This window comes from Camelus ferus, chromosome 5, assembly GCF_009834535.1.
Source record: "Camelus ferus isolate YT-003-E chromosome 5, BCGSAC_Cfer_1.0, whole genome shotgun sequence".
In the NCBI taxonomy this organism is placed as follows: domain Eukaryota; kingdom Metazoa; phylum Chordata; class Mammalia; order Artiodactyla; family Camelidae; genus Camelus; species Camelus ferus.
Genome location: NC_045700.1, coordinates 57429013 through 57446439, shown reverse-complemented (window position 1 = coordinate 57446439; position 17427 = coordinate 57429013). Strand labels below are relative to the sequence as shown.

The 17427-nt window shown below is 33.0% G+C and overlaps 1 protein-coding gene across 2 annotated transcripts in view; it reads left to right on the top strand.

The window, feature by feature from the left end:
• The window catches only part of CALCRL (calcitonin receptor like receptor), a 94683-nt gene that overhangs the window by 9011 nt on the left and 68245 nt on the right, over positions 1-17427 (top strand). Inside the window, exon 2 of one of the 2 annotated variants that reach the window (XM_014563039.2) lies at positions 9584-9651. The exons of the other annotated variant lie outside the window; for it this stretch is intronic. The gene's annotated coding sequence lies outside the window, so the exon portion shown is untranslated. The remainder of the gene's footprint in view (positions 1-9583; positions 9652-17427) is intronic. 2 annotated transcript variants of the gene reach the window in all.

Here is a 17427-nt window from a genome sequence, read left to right as displayed (position 1 = left end):
ATTCTTCAGAATAAAGCTTTGAAGAATGTTTGGTTTCATTAATTTGAACAGGAAGGTCTTCAAATGAGATATGAGCAAGTGTTAAGGTCTAGAACAAAGTGATGGGGTGAAATTCACAAAATGAGTTTCCTAAATATTGTTTAAAATTTTAATTAATTGAATTTCTCACATTAATTCACTTCTTTAATTATACACCTTCCAAAAGGATTTCCTGTTCTATGCTCCATGTTATCAGTTCAAAAATTACTAGAAGACTTACTGTCTTTTGATCATAAAATTAATATTTATCCATATTTAATGAATAAGATTCCAGCCTACTTCCTTCAAAGTACATGTACCAAAATCAACAGAGTTTGTATTTGAACTTTTGTATAACTCAAACATCCTTTAAAAACCCACTAATTGTGTTTTTCAGATTAACCATGAAAGCTGTTTGTTCCCTAAATTCTCAAGTGTCACAATTCCAATACCATAAGAGGCTGCATATATAAAGTTACAAGTTCTCAGCTTTCTCAGTTACAGTACTATACGTACCATAAAAGACTACATGTTTAAAACGTTTAATGTTAAATGTAGTTTCTGAAGCTAGAGGCCGGAGTAAGCTAAATAAATTTAGTTAATGAGATTCTAACTTAGAAATAGTAGACTCCAGCTCACTGTGTCCTCAGAGAGTTTCATTAAGTGTAACTATGATGTAGGTCTTGAAATAGCATGTGCATTAAAAAAAAAAGTTAGATTTTTACACTGAGACAACACTCTGCTCCTAATTACTTAAAATCATTTCGATTTCCAGGATTGTCCTACATCCTGGACTATGTTTTTTTTTTCTTCCACACATAATTGCATAATTTTATAATCATGGGAGGGAAATAGTCTGTAAATGCAGCATGTAAGCTACTCTATCTGGAGAGCTATCACAGTATAGCAATTCCAATTTGAATAAATCCTTGAAATTAAATTTGTAATAAACAACAAAGATCATTGTGTATCATATTGCTTTACTGACAAAATTATAATAGAAATTAATGAAGGAATGTTTATTTGAGTGAATCAACTGAGCAATTTTCTAAGTTTATTATGTTCTCTTTACTCTAACTCATTATCACATATGCATCATTATAGCATCATTTTCATAAATATGAAAAAAAATGCTAACAGTTCTTATTTGTGGGCCTGTAGTTCTTGGATTCTGGACTTTAGTATCTCTTCTTCCTTTTGTTGAGTCCTTTGCCTCCAGACAAATTTACTTCTTGCTAGTACTTTTGGTATCAGTTGGCATAAAATTTAAGGGAAGGTAAACACATTATCTGAGAGAGGATTAAAATTTACCCATGAGTTTTTTCTAATGAGCATAGAATACTGTTCTCCCAGATATCCATATACCTAAGTCCCTCTCCTCCCTAAGTTTTCACTCAGATAAAAAGTTTTCTATGGGGCCTAGTCTACTCACCGTGCAAAGTCAACCTACGCTTACACCACCACAACCCTCTTGTTCATTTTGATCTATTTTAGAATGTCCTCGCTTTTTCCTATAACACCAATCCCCTTGCCACACACCATCTACTATAATTTACATATTTTCTGTTATTTCCTATATTTTTTGCCCATGCCACCAACATGTAAGTTCTACAACTACAAGCACTTCTATTTTTTTTCACTGACATATCCTAAGACCTAGATAAGTACCTGTACTAATGAGTGCTTAAAAATTGGTTAATAAATAAATATGAGTCTTTACACCAGTCTCCACAGAAAACTAGGTAGTGACTCCGTGATTTTGTATGCAGTACACAAGAGATGCCAGAGCTGAAATTCCGAAGGTGTTAGAATCCCTACTTATTGCCAAAGGGAAAATATTCAGAAACTAATCACCATTTTATTATTCTTAGGTCAACCTAATATTTACCCCTCACTATCTTTGTAAAGGAAAATAAATTAATAAAGATGCTTTCTGTAATGTATTTAGTGTTCAGGTTTCACTGAATTCCGGGGAGTGACCTTTCAAACTGGGGTAAATGAGAAGGTTGCTCAGTATTTTAACACAGAATGTTGAAGCATTTCCCCAAATGGCCAAACAATGGCTGAAATTGGCAGAATTTCTTGTTGAAACTGGCAGACTTGCCAACTGTTGCCTCCCAACAAAAGTCTTACTCCATTACTTATTGCCTTTTTGGACAAAAGCACTAAAAAGTCTATACAAGGAGAAAAAAAATACCTTAGCAGTGAAATTGAAAGAAATCAAAACAATCTTTTAAAAAAGTATGTATGGTAGAATACAAATTCTGCTTAATTGCTAAAAAATTATACGTCTGTTTAGTAAGTGATGAGTTAACATGTTTATAAATCTATATTCCCAAGCTTTTAAGTGTTGATTTATAAATATTCAAAGATAATTCTAAAAAGAATGCCAATTGTCAATGCCCTTTCATCATTGTATAGTTTGGGAACTTATCTAAACTTAAAGCCAAAGGACTATTTTATAAATTAAAATATGTATTTGTCATTAAATAAAATCACGATTTGCTAGAAAGCCTCATGATGGATTTTCACAAAATGTATATCCTGACATTATACAACTCTCAAATTACAGCAATACTTATCTAATTTAGAGTCTCTGTGTATTTGAGACTCATACAGCTTACTTTTATTTTCTTTTAAAATAGGTGCTAATTGTTCATTCACCTAGAAATATCATAACTGAGTTCTTTCTCTTTTGAGCCCAGAGTATATATCATTCAGGGAAATAACAATTTTCCTTTGAGAAAAAGACTGATTCTCAAAATCTGTCTATAGTATTCAGAGAAAATATGGATTTTCTCTGAATACTATATGTATACTATATATACATACTATATATACAATACGATATATACAAATATGACACATTTGATAATGTGTCAAGGTTGCAATTTTACTGTCCTTCTACTATCTAATAACACACTGACTGAATTTTAAACCACAAGCAACAAACTAATTTGGATTAAACAACTCTCTGTCCTAAATGAAGTATTGCTCAAAACCTAAGAGTAAGTTGTAAAATAGCTTCTTCCTTAAGTCTTCCTGAACTTTCTATCATTATCAAATGGTACACTTAAAAAGTTACTATTACACTACATAAATGATAATAATGCCGTAACAAAAACTGTATTTTGTTTTAATAATTAGTCTACATTCAGTTCATTTTTGGTATGTTTATATGTAACATGACAGTTCAACATTCTACAACACATTTTCCTTGTCCCAAGTAGCTTAAAATAGACAAAAATAATAATAGGAAAATAAAGCTGAAACCAACAATAATTTTAAGGAGACCAAAGAGTGACAATTTCTAATCTGGATGGGCTTGATAAAATGGTGGAAAGGGCACTTAAACTTTACATAATAAAATTCTCCATAGAATTTTCAATTCAAGTACTTTGCACTTAAAATTGGAGTGCAAAAATGACTAATTTCTCACAGTGAGCAGAGACACTCCACATTTTCTCAAGCTAGTATCAGCCCCTATAGTGAGAAATGGGTACTCCCAGCCTGTTTAGAAAAAGGCAATGCCAACATGTTTGTTTACCCTCATCTAGATTCAGCAGAGGCACCACACATTCTTGAGAGCCTTTTGTAATAGACTGCTACTTGTAGGATGAATAAGGCTATTTTGAACTCTGAATTATTATCTAATATTAAATTAAATCTAAAACAATTTCTGTCAACTAAAAAGAGTTTCACTAGTTATTATAACTGACTCTCCATTTCATAGTGGCTTTAAGGGTATAGAACAAAGTTTATATCTTTTTTTTTAGCAGTTCTGCAACTCTTATATATGCTGGATCACCTTGACTGTGTTAAGTACATCTTTTCCAGGAGATTGATAGTAACGTGAGAGGCGTAACTAGCTAGCCCATAGCAGAGGCTATGATCATAAGTTGATTCTGTAAGTCATAATGTTCTCCACAAACAAACGATATGAACAATTCTCTGATTAGTTTTATTTTAGCTAATCCCTCTTACTTTCTAGGTCCTCACCTCATTTGTTTGTAAAGGAGTGGATGTGCTCTCCTGGTTTACATGTATCGCATCGCATTTTTTTAAACATTTTTAATTGATTTATAATCATTTTACAATGTTGTGTCAAATTCCAGTGTATGGCACAATTTTTCAGTTATACATGAGCATATATATATTCATTGTCACATTCCTTTCTCTGTGAGCTACCATAAGGTCTTGTGTATATTTCCCTGTGCTACACAGTATAATCTTGTTTATCTATTCTACAATTTTGAAATCCCGTCTATCCCTTCCCACCCTCTGCCCCCTTGGCAACCACAAGTTTGTATTCTGTGTCTATGAGTCTGTTTCTGTTTTGTATTTATGTTTTATTTGTTTGCTTTTGCTTTTGTTTTTTTTTTAGATTCCACATATGAGCGATCTCATATGGTATTTTTCTTTCTCTTTCTGGCTTACTTCACTTAGTGTATCACATTTTTTAATTGCATATTTTTAAACATATAATTTAAAAATTGTACAAACCCTAAACTTTTCTCCCTTGGAGTAAAACCAGGTCAGGACTTGTGACAGTGTCTTAGTAAATTGCAAGGTGAGAGGTTTAGAGATTCAACCAGAAGTAGACGAAACTAGAAATGAAAGGAACAAAATTAGGGAGTGAAGGACTAATCAGAACAGAGAAAAGGTTCAGAAAAATTCTCATCTAGAGAATAAATATGTATGACTGTAACAATGTAATTAACTTTGTAATTATGGCTCATTGAGTCAAAAAACTGATAAAAAGCCAGAGTGAGGGATGGGATTTGTAAGTAAAAGAAACCACAAAAAGAAAATGAGAGTGAACAGAATCAAGAGAGGAAAATAAGGAGAAGATAAAAGGCTAGCCTATAAAAGAAGATAAATTAGGACGTATTTTATTTGCCAGAAAGGTTAGGAAATAAAAATCCAGCACTGAACTGTATCAGTTAAGATGTGGAGATACTTTGGATACATGGCCATGGACAAAAAGTTAGTATGCAAATACCTTCCAGCTGCTTGGTCTAACAGTGTGAACAGGAAAACTTTATCTGCTGTTTAGTTTGAGGAATGGGACTGAGTGTTAAGCCTAAGGGTTATTCATTCTGATAAGAAGTGAGGAGTGTTTATGAAGAAGTTGTGAGAAGCAAATACCACCTCCTGGGTGGTAATCATGTTCTAAGACTTGGACCCAGATGGTGGAGATAGGGCTCTACTTTAAATAGTGGAAGGTTCATAGTGTCTGACCTACTGGGAAATCTCTCTGTCTAGGATAGTTTCTCAAAAGGTAGCCCAGAAATTAGGCTACGTTAATCAAACCACATTTAAAACAGCAGAGCTTGTTTGGTAAATTGCAAATCTCTTGGCTAATTCCAAATCTACCAAACCAGTCTAGGGCTCAGCAGACAGAGGGAGGTGATGCTTAAGTGATCCTTGTGTGCCTTGCAAACAGCTTTCTCTTTACTGAAGTCTGGATATTGTGAGAATAAGACATGATAACATGATTAGGCTCAAATTTACAATAACAAAATAAAAGTGTGAACAAGGCACTGGTTTAAATCAAGTGATTCTCTTTCTAAATGATGAAATAATAAGAATAAATTCACAATGAACTACATATAAATAACAAGTCATCAAGAAGTGTATTGCTTTCCCTTCTAATTCTGCCTTTGAGAATTATTAGTTTTGTGATTTGAGGGGCATATTTTCCATGTCTGAATTGTAACTTAAAAGTCTTAGGAACTTGGTAACAATCCAAAATACAACTTTCCTTTTTCACTGCACTCCAGGGTAAATACGCACACACACAAACACAAATCCACACATACATACACAAATCCACACATACATACATACATTGATTCACAGGTTGTTCATCATTGATATTCCAAAATTTCCTCCATATAACTAAGAAAGTAACCTAAATTCAAGTAACATCCACACATCTAAATCATATTTGTAAAATTCAAAGTTGTGAGTATACTGTGATTTAACAGCGAAATCTTAGAAGGGGTCTAATCTTAACGGTATTCTGACCAGAAGTAAACGTTCAAATTGGATCAGGACTGTGTGAGGGAGGCATCCCCGTCTCCCTCCCAAGCCCCCTGACCTGTCTGAAATACATTGCATTTTTATGTATTTTGATCCATAGATTCACAAAAAATTCATGATTCCAACGGAATCAATCTCTGTATTCGGTCCTACAAAAGCTTGTTATAATTTTTTAAAATCTCATGCATATTAAATGTTATGTATAACACAATATACTGTCTAAATAAATAAATGCCTCTGTACCTATAACCCATCTAGTCCATCCTGTTCCTCCCTGATTAAGCCACACATATGTCCCCAGGAGTAAACCATTAATCTATACATATACTAGTCCTTCATGGCATGACCACATATATATGTATTTCTAAGCAATGTATTATTTAGTTTTACTGTTTTTATTCTCATTTTGTGCAAGTGGAATCCTTCTGAATATAGTCTTTGGAGACTTGCTTCTTTCACTCCGCATTATGTTTTGGAGATGCATCAGTGTTAATGTGTGTAACGGTGGTTCTTTATTTTCACTGCTGCAGTGTTCCATGGTATGAACGCACAATGTTTTTATCCTTTTTCCTGCTGAGGGACATTTGGATTGCTTCCACCATTTTGCTATTACAAACAGTGAAGCAATGAACTTACTTTTTTTTACACATTTCTGGTACATATGTGTCTGAGTTTCTTCACGGAATATATTTACAAATGGGATTTCAGGTTCCCTGCACTTTTAAGTACTTGTACCAATTTATACTCCCACCAACAGTGTGTGAGGTCTCCATTGTACCACATCCTTTTCAACACTTTGCTTTACTGTCAAACATTTAAATTTTTGCCAGTCTGGTGGACGTAATGTGATATCTCATTGTGGTTTTAATTTGCATTGCTCTGATAATGAATCACAGCAAATTTGTATGTAAAACAAATTAAAATTTCCCTCTAAAACACTTGTTTCTAATTGGGTAGCAGTGACCTGATGTTGTTGAATTATGGTTAAACCACTTTTTGCTTATAATTATTTAAGAAAAGGACTATTTTTGGTTAGGTAGTCCAAGGAAAGGAAAGATTATGTTTTATTGCTTTTAAAACTAGGAATGTATGAACAGCATTTATTATGAAAAAGTACAGAGATTGATAATACTCAGAATCACACCCCAAACTTTCTATTTCCTTTTATTCAAAAACCCCATTAAATATACATCTTCTTTAAAAATAGAGAGGAAGAAAATGAATAATTCTATTCAGATGCATGTATGCTTTTTAAAAAAATAGACTTTATTTGTTACAGAAGTTTTAGATTCATATCAAAATTGAGTAGAAGGTAAAAGATTTTTCACATAACCTCTGTCCCTGCCCTCCCCTGTTGTTAACAAACATACCACCAAAGTGATATGTTTGTTACAACCCATGAACCTATATTGACACATCATGCTCACCCACATTAGGATTCACTGTTGGTGTTATATATTCTGAGTTAGCACAAATATATAATGATATGTAATGTGTGTTTTTTATAATCTTTTGAATATTTTAAATCGTTCATGGAGCTTACAAGTCTCCTGAAAGAGATAATATCTCTCTACTGTTGTAAAAATTATTTCATATACATAAAAATATCAGAGAAGGCATTGGAGTTTGTGTCTTTCACATAATTCCTCATTTTGGAAACCACTTGATTGCCCTTTTATCTATTAGCTAATATATTTCTTCAAGGTTCTGATTTCCTCTTAATAAAAACACAGGTTTGCATGTTTTTCTTTTAGCTTGATTGTTATGCTTCACCATGGCAACATTACATCAAGAAAGCTTATCCAATATTCTTATGTAATATATTTGTTTTCTATGTTTTTAAGGTTTAGTTGATTTTGATTTCACTGTCTAATCACTTCAACCAATGGTGCTACTTACACAAAATTAGCTTTCTTTTGAGTTTTCTCTAAGTATCTCTATCGTTTTTATTAAGGCTGTATGATATTTTCTTTGTATCCTCTCTTCTTGGGTATTAATCTATTTTTTGCTACCACAGATACTGATATTTTCAGAGGAAAATAGAAGTAAGATCAGGTATTTTATTAACATGTGCAACACATTTACTGACCGAAATTAACTCATCAATAGATTCTGTGATGGCCAAAAGTAATCATTGACATATTTGTCTTCTACTCATTCCATATCACCAAAAAGGTTCAAATATTCCTTCATAGCATTTTCAGCTGGGATGAAAAATGAAATTTCTAGAACCAGGCAGATAAACAAACCAATAACACTTGATGGTCATGCCTATTTCTAGTGGCATTTTCTAGCAAGTTGGGAAAATACTCAAAATAAACTTCAACTTTGAACCCCATGAATTCCATATGAATGCCATAAAGCCTAAAACAGACAAGAATTTTCATCTTTTCCAAAGCAGCTTCTAGAAAATCCAGACTCTAAATATATACAGAGTGTCTGTTGATGTAACAAATTCGCCTCTCTTTAATATGACCAGATCATGATCCTAACTGTGACATATATTAGGAAATTTATAATATATAATAAGTATTAAAGTATGTTAAAGTATAAAAATTTACAAAGTAATTCAAAACTTTTTTTGATTTATATTTTAAAAGATTTGATTACAGAGATTGCTTTTAACTTAAGTTTTCTTAATGCTTTCAAATTTTCATATAAGGATCCCTATTGAGTTCATGGATATCCTTGACAGTAATTCAGAGATTATTGTTATAAGTAGCAGCAAATTGATTCATAGGAGCAAGTTTAATAAAAGCCCCTTAAATCACAATATGAGCTACTGGAGATAAATAATTTGCAAGTGCCAAGTTGACATTTTTGAAGTTCTACAAGTCCAAATAGTACTGTGTAAATGCAAAGCAAAGTAAACTAGATTATAGCTATATCTTGCCTTCTACATTAGTTTGATTCTAAAAAGATGCATGTAAACCATTTATATATGTTAACTCTTGGTTTAGCAATGATGAATCTCATTTGTTAGTGATACCCTGTGCTTAAGAAGAGTTAAATCTCATTACTGACATGATCTAGCGTCTGGCTTCCTCTTTGCCAAGATGTGTGTCACTCTTCCGTTGCAATGACTCCACTTTGATCATGTTGGCCGTTTTTCTGTACTTTGAACCAAGCCACATCATTCCCTTCTCAGAACCATTGACCAAGCCATCCTTTCTTCCAGAACAACCTTTCTCCTGAACACTTCAGGACATCCACCTCTTCCTAGTGCTAAGGTCTTGAACAACAGGGACCATCCTCCATGTTTGGGCCCCGTAAAGTCCTCATCCTTAAGAAATGAAGTCCAAGAACAAAGTTCTTGATTACTTTCAGATTAGCATGGTGGCAACCTAGATATGCCTGATACATCCCCTCCTAACATCCCATTAAAATTAAACATTTAAAATACATATGTTTATGATTAAAAAAAAACACACTAGCATATACCTTTAAATTAAGTTCTATAAAATCCCACGACCCACTAATACTATTACCAAATTCACAGGAATGTTCTCTTGTCATCCAGGGTCCTGCGATGATACACCAACCACTTGTGCTGCCACCTGTCAAAACTATGGATGGCCCTACTTCCAGGTATTGAATATGAATATATTACAAAAGAACATTCATGATCTAATGAAAGCAACATGTTGGATTTCCAATTAAGTTGAGGATAATATCATTATGTTAACAATCATAAGAAAGATTTCACAGAATGATGCATAACTCCAAATAACTTCTGAATCAAGGAAAACTTTGAAAGTCAATCTAACAAAATACTGACAAAGATGACCTCTGGACATGTCAAACTTACAAAGTTGTTTCCTTGAAACCTTTGGGTATGGACTTATCTCCTATTTTTTGTTCCCTTGGCCAGAGCATTTAGTGTTAAATTAATTTGAATGGATCTTACCAGATTTAGTAATATTAGTAATTTGATAATATTAGCCACAAACATCACACACAAACACACACATAAAAAAATTATAATGTCTGTGGCTAATTTTATTATAATTGTATGTATATGTTTTTATATATGCATATGTAGAAAACAAATTATGTATAATGTATAAAATAATAGGGCTAGATTGCTCATTTGCACTCAATTCCTTTGCTCTGTAGAGTTCTTTGTTTTCTGATTCACAGTCACTATTATATTCTCATAAATGGTTGTAGAACTTTCCTGTAATTGGAACATAAGAGGCTAACATTTATAAATAAGGGAACAGGAAAATGGGGGGTGAGCTGAATTGAAGATTTAAGTTGATCTAGATACTATTTTTACAACCCCCTGGCAAAGCAGTTTCAATTTCAATCCTGGACGTTAATTTCAGGCTTCAGGGGCTTTGGTGACTCCAAAAAGATTACTGTTACAGACGGATGTGTCTTTTTATTTATATTTAACATAATAGTTTCACATCAACTAAGAAATTAATTATGCAATTATTATTACACCTCACATCTCCTTTCCTGACGAAATTAAAGTAGCTTTCCTGCCCTCATTTATTTTTAGACTGCAAAGTGTTGAACAATTCCATCATACATCATCCTAATACACTGTGATAGCATTAATGAAAAGTAAAGGCTTTGGAATTATTTTATCTTAAATTCAAAACTGAGTGATCTAATTCCTTCTTCTAACTTTTAAATTCCCAAGTCATTCTGCTGGACCCAAAAATAGACCCTCTGTAATTAAGCTTTGTCCCACAGCATGTCTTTGGGAACTCATCATTGTTGTTCCATCCTTATGTGTCAGCTTCCTTTGCTCAGATGACTCACTGTTCCTTAGAGCAAGGTTTGAATGCTCCAAGTGCCTACTTCTATCTGACAGCTGGATTTTTCTTCCTGAACTATTTTCTGTGAAGTGGCGCCAGGTCAATTTTTATAAAGTCCCATATTTTGCTTATTGAAGACGTATAGGAAAGAACATAAATGGAAGAAGATTCACTGACTAGGCAAAAACTGACTTTTGACTTCCACTATCTGTGAGTACCAGTCGTCTTCATGTGGAAATTAAGAGGATCGCACAATATTTTTTCTAAGTGTCTTTCCAACTTATAAATTCTAACATATATTGGATAGTTTGAAGGAGACAAACTGGAAGTGGCTTGAAGATGAAAGGTTCAAATTTAAACTGGTTTCTCGTCATTAGACTGATTTCTGGCTTGTAGGGTATTGGTAAAATGCTTTGTGAGATGTTAATAGGCCTAATGGTGATTTTTAAAATTTCATTTCTAACAAGGACAGTTTAAGATGGATATGTATTTAAATTCTAGCAAGAAAAGGGTGGGAAATTATCTTTGGAGAGATTTAAAAATACAACTGAGAGTCAGGATTGCAGTTGGCTATCATATTAGTTTGACTCATATGGTTTAATTTTAACCTAATAAAAGGAGCCCACACCTAAGACTTAGGAAAGGGAACTCCTTGCCTCAGCTCATCTACTGCTGCTGTGGGACAGAGGCGAATCTCCAAACTCTCCTGAACTTTCTAAATCTGTAAGATGAGCAGGTTAGACTGTGAGGCTTTCAGGTCCACACCAGCTTTGAGGTTCTAGAAATTCTGACCATAACTACTCTGAATTAAAGACAGGAGCTGGAAATAAAATATCATCTCAAGTTCTCTGTAACAATAATGTGATTTGTAATAGCTCAGTTCCTCTACCTTTGGATGTTTTTGCATTGCTTTATTTACATAATCATTCAGTAGACTCTGAAACTTGACAGATGGAGAAGAGGTGAGAAAGAAAAAAATAAGGAGAATATCTCTGGCTAGAGTGAATTTTGGCAATAGAAGGATCTGTTTCTAATTATCACTAAAGTTTTATATTCTTACTGAAAGTTCTGATTCCAAGAGAGTAAAAATATTAACTTTTAAATTTATAATAATTTAATAGGCCCATTTTCACATTTAAATCTTAATCCAACTAAAACAACCTCAGATAATAATTTTTTCCCAAATTGATAGACAGTTATAGCAATACTTTTTATTAAATAATTCATCCTTTCTATTACTGATTTGAAACATAATGAAATGGTGCTATTTACTAAATTATATTAACAAAATTATTTTGGATTCTATGGTCCATTTGTCTTGTTATTGTTTGTTATTTGTTTGGTTGAACTAAATAAGTAAAATTATTTATTACCTGATGGCATTACATTTATATATTATTTGGGGGAACAATTAAGCATCTTTATACATTTTAGTTTTGCATCTATTAATACAAATGTCTCTCTTCTTATTAAAAATCATTTTATGTCCATAAAATAATTACATATTTTCTTCAAAATGGCTCTCCACGCAGGAGTGCCTGGTTCTTGCAGATCGATTAAGACTTTCACGCAGAGCAGGATAGATGTTTTCTCTATAAACAATATGAATAGTTCAGAGAATCAGGAGTGAGTCAGTCAGAGAAGTTAGAACAGTGAGAACTAAATTAAGGTAAATTTAGGGGGAAAATGTAGGTTTTCCATTAAACTAATGAAACTTAAACTCCAGGACTTTTACTTGAATAAGACCCTTTCTTAATTTCGTGTTTCTGATTTGGTGTTTTTCGTTGTTGTTGTTGTTGTTGTTGTTTTTGTTTTTGTTTTTTTAAAGCGGACTCCTATAAGCATATAATTTTTCTCTAATCCAAGAGCATAGCATCTAAATCCCCAAGTTGCAGTGATTTGGTTGCTATATCTCATCTGTTAAGAGGTTGAGGGCAGACAAGGAACAAGGGGGGCACCGGTGTGTAGTATGAGAGACTGGCCCCCGAGGACTGGCCTAGTATGTAGCACATCTGTCCTGCTAGCTAAGCTTTTGACTTATGCATGACATGTAAATAAATTGGAGTTTGCTTGCTCCATCTGTAAAATAGGAGATTAAACTAAATCTGAAAAAAAACCCACACAAACAAAAAGTTGCTCTAAGTAAGCTCTAAGATCCTCCCTAATTCTAACTGTTCCTGATCACTTTGGCTCATGGTATTATCTCTGTCTCTGAGGTGCATTTCACATTCTCTTTTGTCCTTTAATTTGTCACATCCACGTTTCTTGTCCCCAAGCTAAATTAAAGAAGCACCTCTGAAAAGCTATTTTAAATCTCTCTGTAGTACACCTTAAAGTGCCTATAAACGCAATAAGTACATTTACAAATTGTATTAAAATGCTCCCCCCAAATTATATCCTTATTGTTTAAACTGTGTTTATAGATCAACTTCGTAATTGTCTTACCACCCCTTGAAAATTTTATACCACACTGTCTTATTACTTAGAGCTAAAAATAGGTAAACTAGGATACGTAAGTATTCTTATAGACATAATTAATGACCTGTTACAAAAAGTAGATATAAAAATATATAACATAGATTTCTTAAATGCAATTTTTAAAGAGTCAAAAGATGCAATTTCCTAATAGAATGTCCAAAAAATACCTATTCTCATCTTGCTGTGTAATAAGCCATGTTTCCAATAAAAATCAACCAGATGAAAATTATGGATTCGACAAAATGAGTTCAGTGCAACTGATGAGGAACATTTGCTATATATACTCATCATTTATGCTAACTTACGTATCTCACATGCAAAATAAATAAAGCATGAACCTAAGTATCACGCACCACCTCAATAACTCAGTACTTTTATTGATCCAGTGACCTGAGGGTCTCATCTTCAGTGCCAAAAATGTCTACTAATATTCCTTCTAATCTCAAAAACATTTCTGTATTACTGTGCATCCTATAAATAATAGTATTCTTTATAAATATACTTCTCTGAAACCTAACTTTTAATCACTCTCTTAGTGCATAAAGTTGTCCTACTTTGTATTAATTCCTGAAATAGTCCTTTCTTTGATCTTTTAAAAGTCCATACACATAAATTGCTTATAAACATAGTAGACCTAATTGGAGATTTTCATGTGAAAGATTCAGGAGGGATTCACATACTAGCAATGTACACAACTTCAAATCAAATGGTAGACATCACCATTTTTCAAATGTCACTTAGCTCTTCCAGTATCTATTTCCAGCCCCTCTCCATCTTTCTGGATCTACTCTCTTCTTCCTCTTTATCACTCATTTTCCTGCTTCCCTTCTAGGAGTGAAAACAATACATTTTCTGATCTTGATTTATGGAGAGGAGATGTTTTCTTCTTATGTGTGAGCAACTGCTAACATTTATGGCCATGTGGCTGCTCTACCCCATGGTATTTTTTATGTATTTTACCAGAAGAATCGTTTCTTCCATAATAGGAATTCTGGTGCCAATGTTAATGATAATAATCATTTAATATGTTATGATCATAATTTGTTAATAATGACAATTTTTCAATATTTAATTTAATAGGTAAAAACAAGTTGTCACTGAAGTTTAATGGGAACCATGTTGTATATAGTATAGATACTATAAACTTTCCTACATTTATTTACTTATCATTTGTTCCTTTTCACATATGCTTTACATTAAGTTACAATTTGTCTTACTCATTTTTCTGACTACAGTGCCCAGCATAATAGTTCTCAAATGCAATGCATTTTTATTTTTGGTAGAATTGAATTTCTTCATTTAATATGTGTTACACTTTAGACCAGTGATCTGCAAACTAGGGTATGTGTACCCCCTAAGGAGTAGGCAGAATCAGCTTGTTTTACAGAAATCAGTTTCCAGATTCTTAATCTTCATTTGAACTCCATCCTAAAACTGATCTGCCATAGAAAATGCCTACGGTCTAAGCTTTAGGCTAGTTCTTCTTTTTTTACCTTTTCTTTCATAGTGTTCCTTTTACTTCTTTATATGTGCGCACACACACACAAAATTTCACTATTCTGAGTCTACTACAAAGCATTCCTGCAAGGTATAACAATCTTCCAGGCCTTAAATGAGGGCACAGGGACAACGGATACATTATGTTTGCCTTGCTTCCTTCAAAAGGACATGTGAACGTCCCCTTTTCTTCATCTCATTAATAATGTATTTCTATTAAAATTTTACTTTTGAGTTTAAAATTATGTATCAAAATTTGTAAAACTTGATTATGTTTTGATCTAGAGTATAAATCTAGAGCAAAACTGTCTGGGGCTCAAATCCTGAATCAACCAATGTTTTTAATCACCTGGCAAAGTTAGTAAACCTACTTGTGCTTTAGTTTCCTCATAGGTAATCCTGGGTAAGTAGTGCCTACCTTACATGTTTTTAATAATGCGATCATAAATTCTGAAAAGGTAAATACTACTTTTTAATGTATTATAATAGAAGTTTGCAAATCAGCTATTATATATCATTGGTGTTTCCAGACTTGGTGGCCACTCTGTATATGAATTAATAGACACGAGTAGAGGGAGGAGTTTTTAGTGCTTTAATTTAGTAAGCTTTCCACATTAGCTGAATTTCAGATGTATTCTGAGAAAAAAATACATGTAATGGAAATGAAGAGAAAGAAGTGTGTTTGTTCACATAAATCTATTAGATTAAAAAGCATAAGACTGCATTTTTTGGGTCACGTTTTGTAGTGGCTGATTTGGTAAAGTCTGTATCTTTGTAGCCAGAACATCTCTTCTTACGTCTTGTTATTAATGTCTATTATTGTCTATTGCTATCTTTGAAGGCTAAATGCATCTTTAAAAATTTTTAGTAGTGAACGGAGAAGAGCAATTTTTTCTCTTACAAGCCCTATCTAAATATTATAATATAAATTGTAATTTCTGTTCTATTACAAGTCTATTGCTGGAAGTTCCTTGGTCCCATTTCTAGGCACAGAGCTTTTAAAAGTCCTATATTGAATCTTCTAATATATTATGGTAGGACTAGGAGGAGCTTTGAAGTTTTTTTATAGAACCTGCATTTTTGAAATGAAAAACTGAGAAGCAAGCAAATAAAATGACTGGTTAAAAAAAACAAAATAGTAATCTGATGTCACAACCAGAGTTAGTATCCATTTTTCTTCAATACACTTGTATTGACTACTCTATATATATGGCCACAAACTACCTAATCATGTTTCTTAGAAGTTATCTACAGGTAGCATTCTATTCTTCACATAAATTTAATTTTTCCCCATGTTCTCCTTTCTTATATGTTTAACTTGGAACCTAACAAAGCATTCTCTGATATTTACTCTAAGATCATCACTATTGTTAGACAGATTTGATAAATCTTCTCTTTCATATGCCCCAAAACAAATTGCCACATATTGTTCAATCTGAATTTCAAAAAACTACTCCATTTTGGATTCATCTCCAGTCCATTGTCCACTGAATTGTCAAATTATTTTCTAATTGGTATCACACAATATGCTGATGTTTTAAATTTCAGGATACTGGTTGCCACAAAAATCTCTCATGCAGTTTCGCTGCAAATGTGAACAAATAAGCAGTGTGATAAGTGAAAGATGTTTCTGTTTTAAACATTTTTGGTCCTATCAAATAACTTTCTGAAATTGCTTTCCATAACCTGACATGATGAGGGTACTACTCAGTTAACACAGAGCACACACATGTGCTTAAAGACTTGGTAGTCACTCTGTCTCTACTAGGTCTCTTAATTGCCATTTTATTGTATTTTTCTCTTTAGCAAGTGGGACCTGTTTAGCACCAGGGACCTAAGAAACTGACTGGGCAATAAGTTATGTTGAAAAAGGGTTGAGAAAAGATATATTCTATCACACAAGATAAAGTTGGACTTGTTAGCAGGAGCATCAAGCTACCTTCAAACAGTGGTGAAGTAGACAAAAATAAAGATAAAGCAGAGACTGTTCACTAAATCTAACTCTTTTGAGTCATTGATTTTTTAAAATTGAAGTATAGTTGATTTACAGTGTTTTGTTAGTTTCTGGTGTATAGCAGAGTGATTCATTTATACGTATATATTATTTTTCATATTCTTTTTCATCATAGTTTATTACAAACTATTGAATATAGTTCCATGTGCTATACATTAGGACTTTGTTGTTTATCTGTTTTATATATAGTAGTTAGTATCTGCTAAGCCCAAACTTCTTATTTATCTCTCTTCCCTTTGGTAACCGTAAGTTTGTTTTCTATGTCTGTGAGTCTGTTTCTGTTTTATAAAAAAAGTTCATTTGTATCATATTCCACATATAAGTGATATCATATGATAGTTGCCTTTGTCTAAAAAAAGAAAAAACACCCAATCAAAAAATGGGCAGAAGACCTAAATAGACATTTTTCCAAAGAGGACATACAGGCCAATAGGCACATAAGAAGATGTTCAATGTGCTAATTATCAGAAAAATACAAATCAAAACTACAGTGAGATATCACTTCACACCAGTCAGAATGGCCATCATTCAGAAGTCCACAAATGATAAATGCTGAAGAGAGTGTGGAGAAAAAGGAACCCTCCTCCACTGTTGGGGGGAATGTAA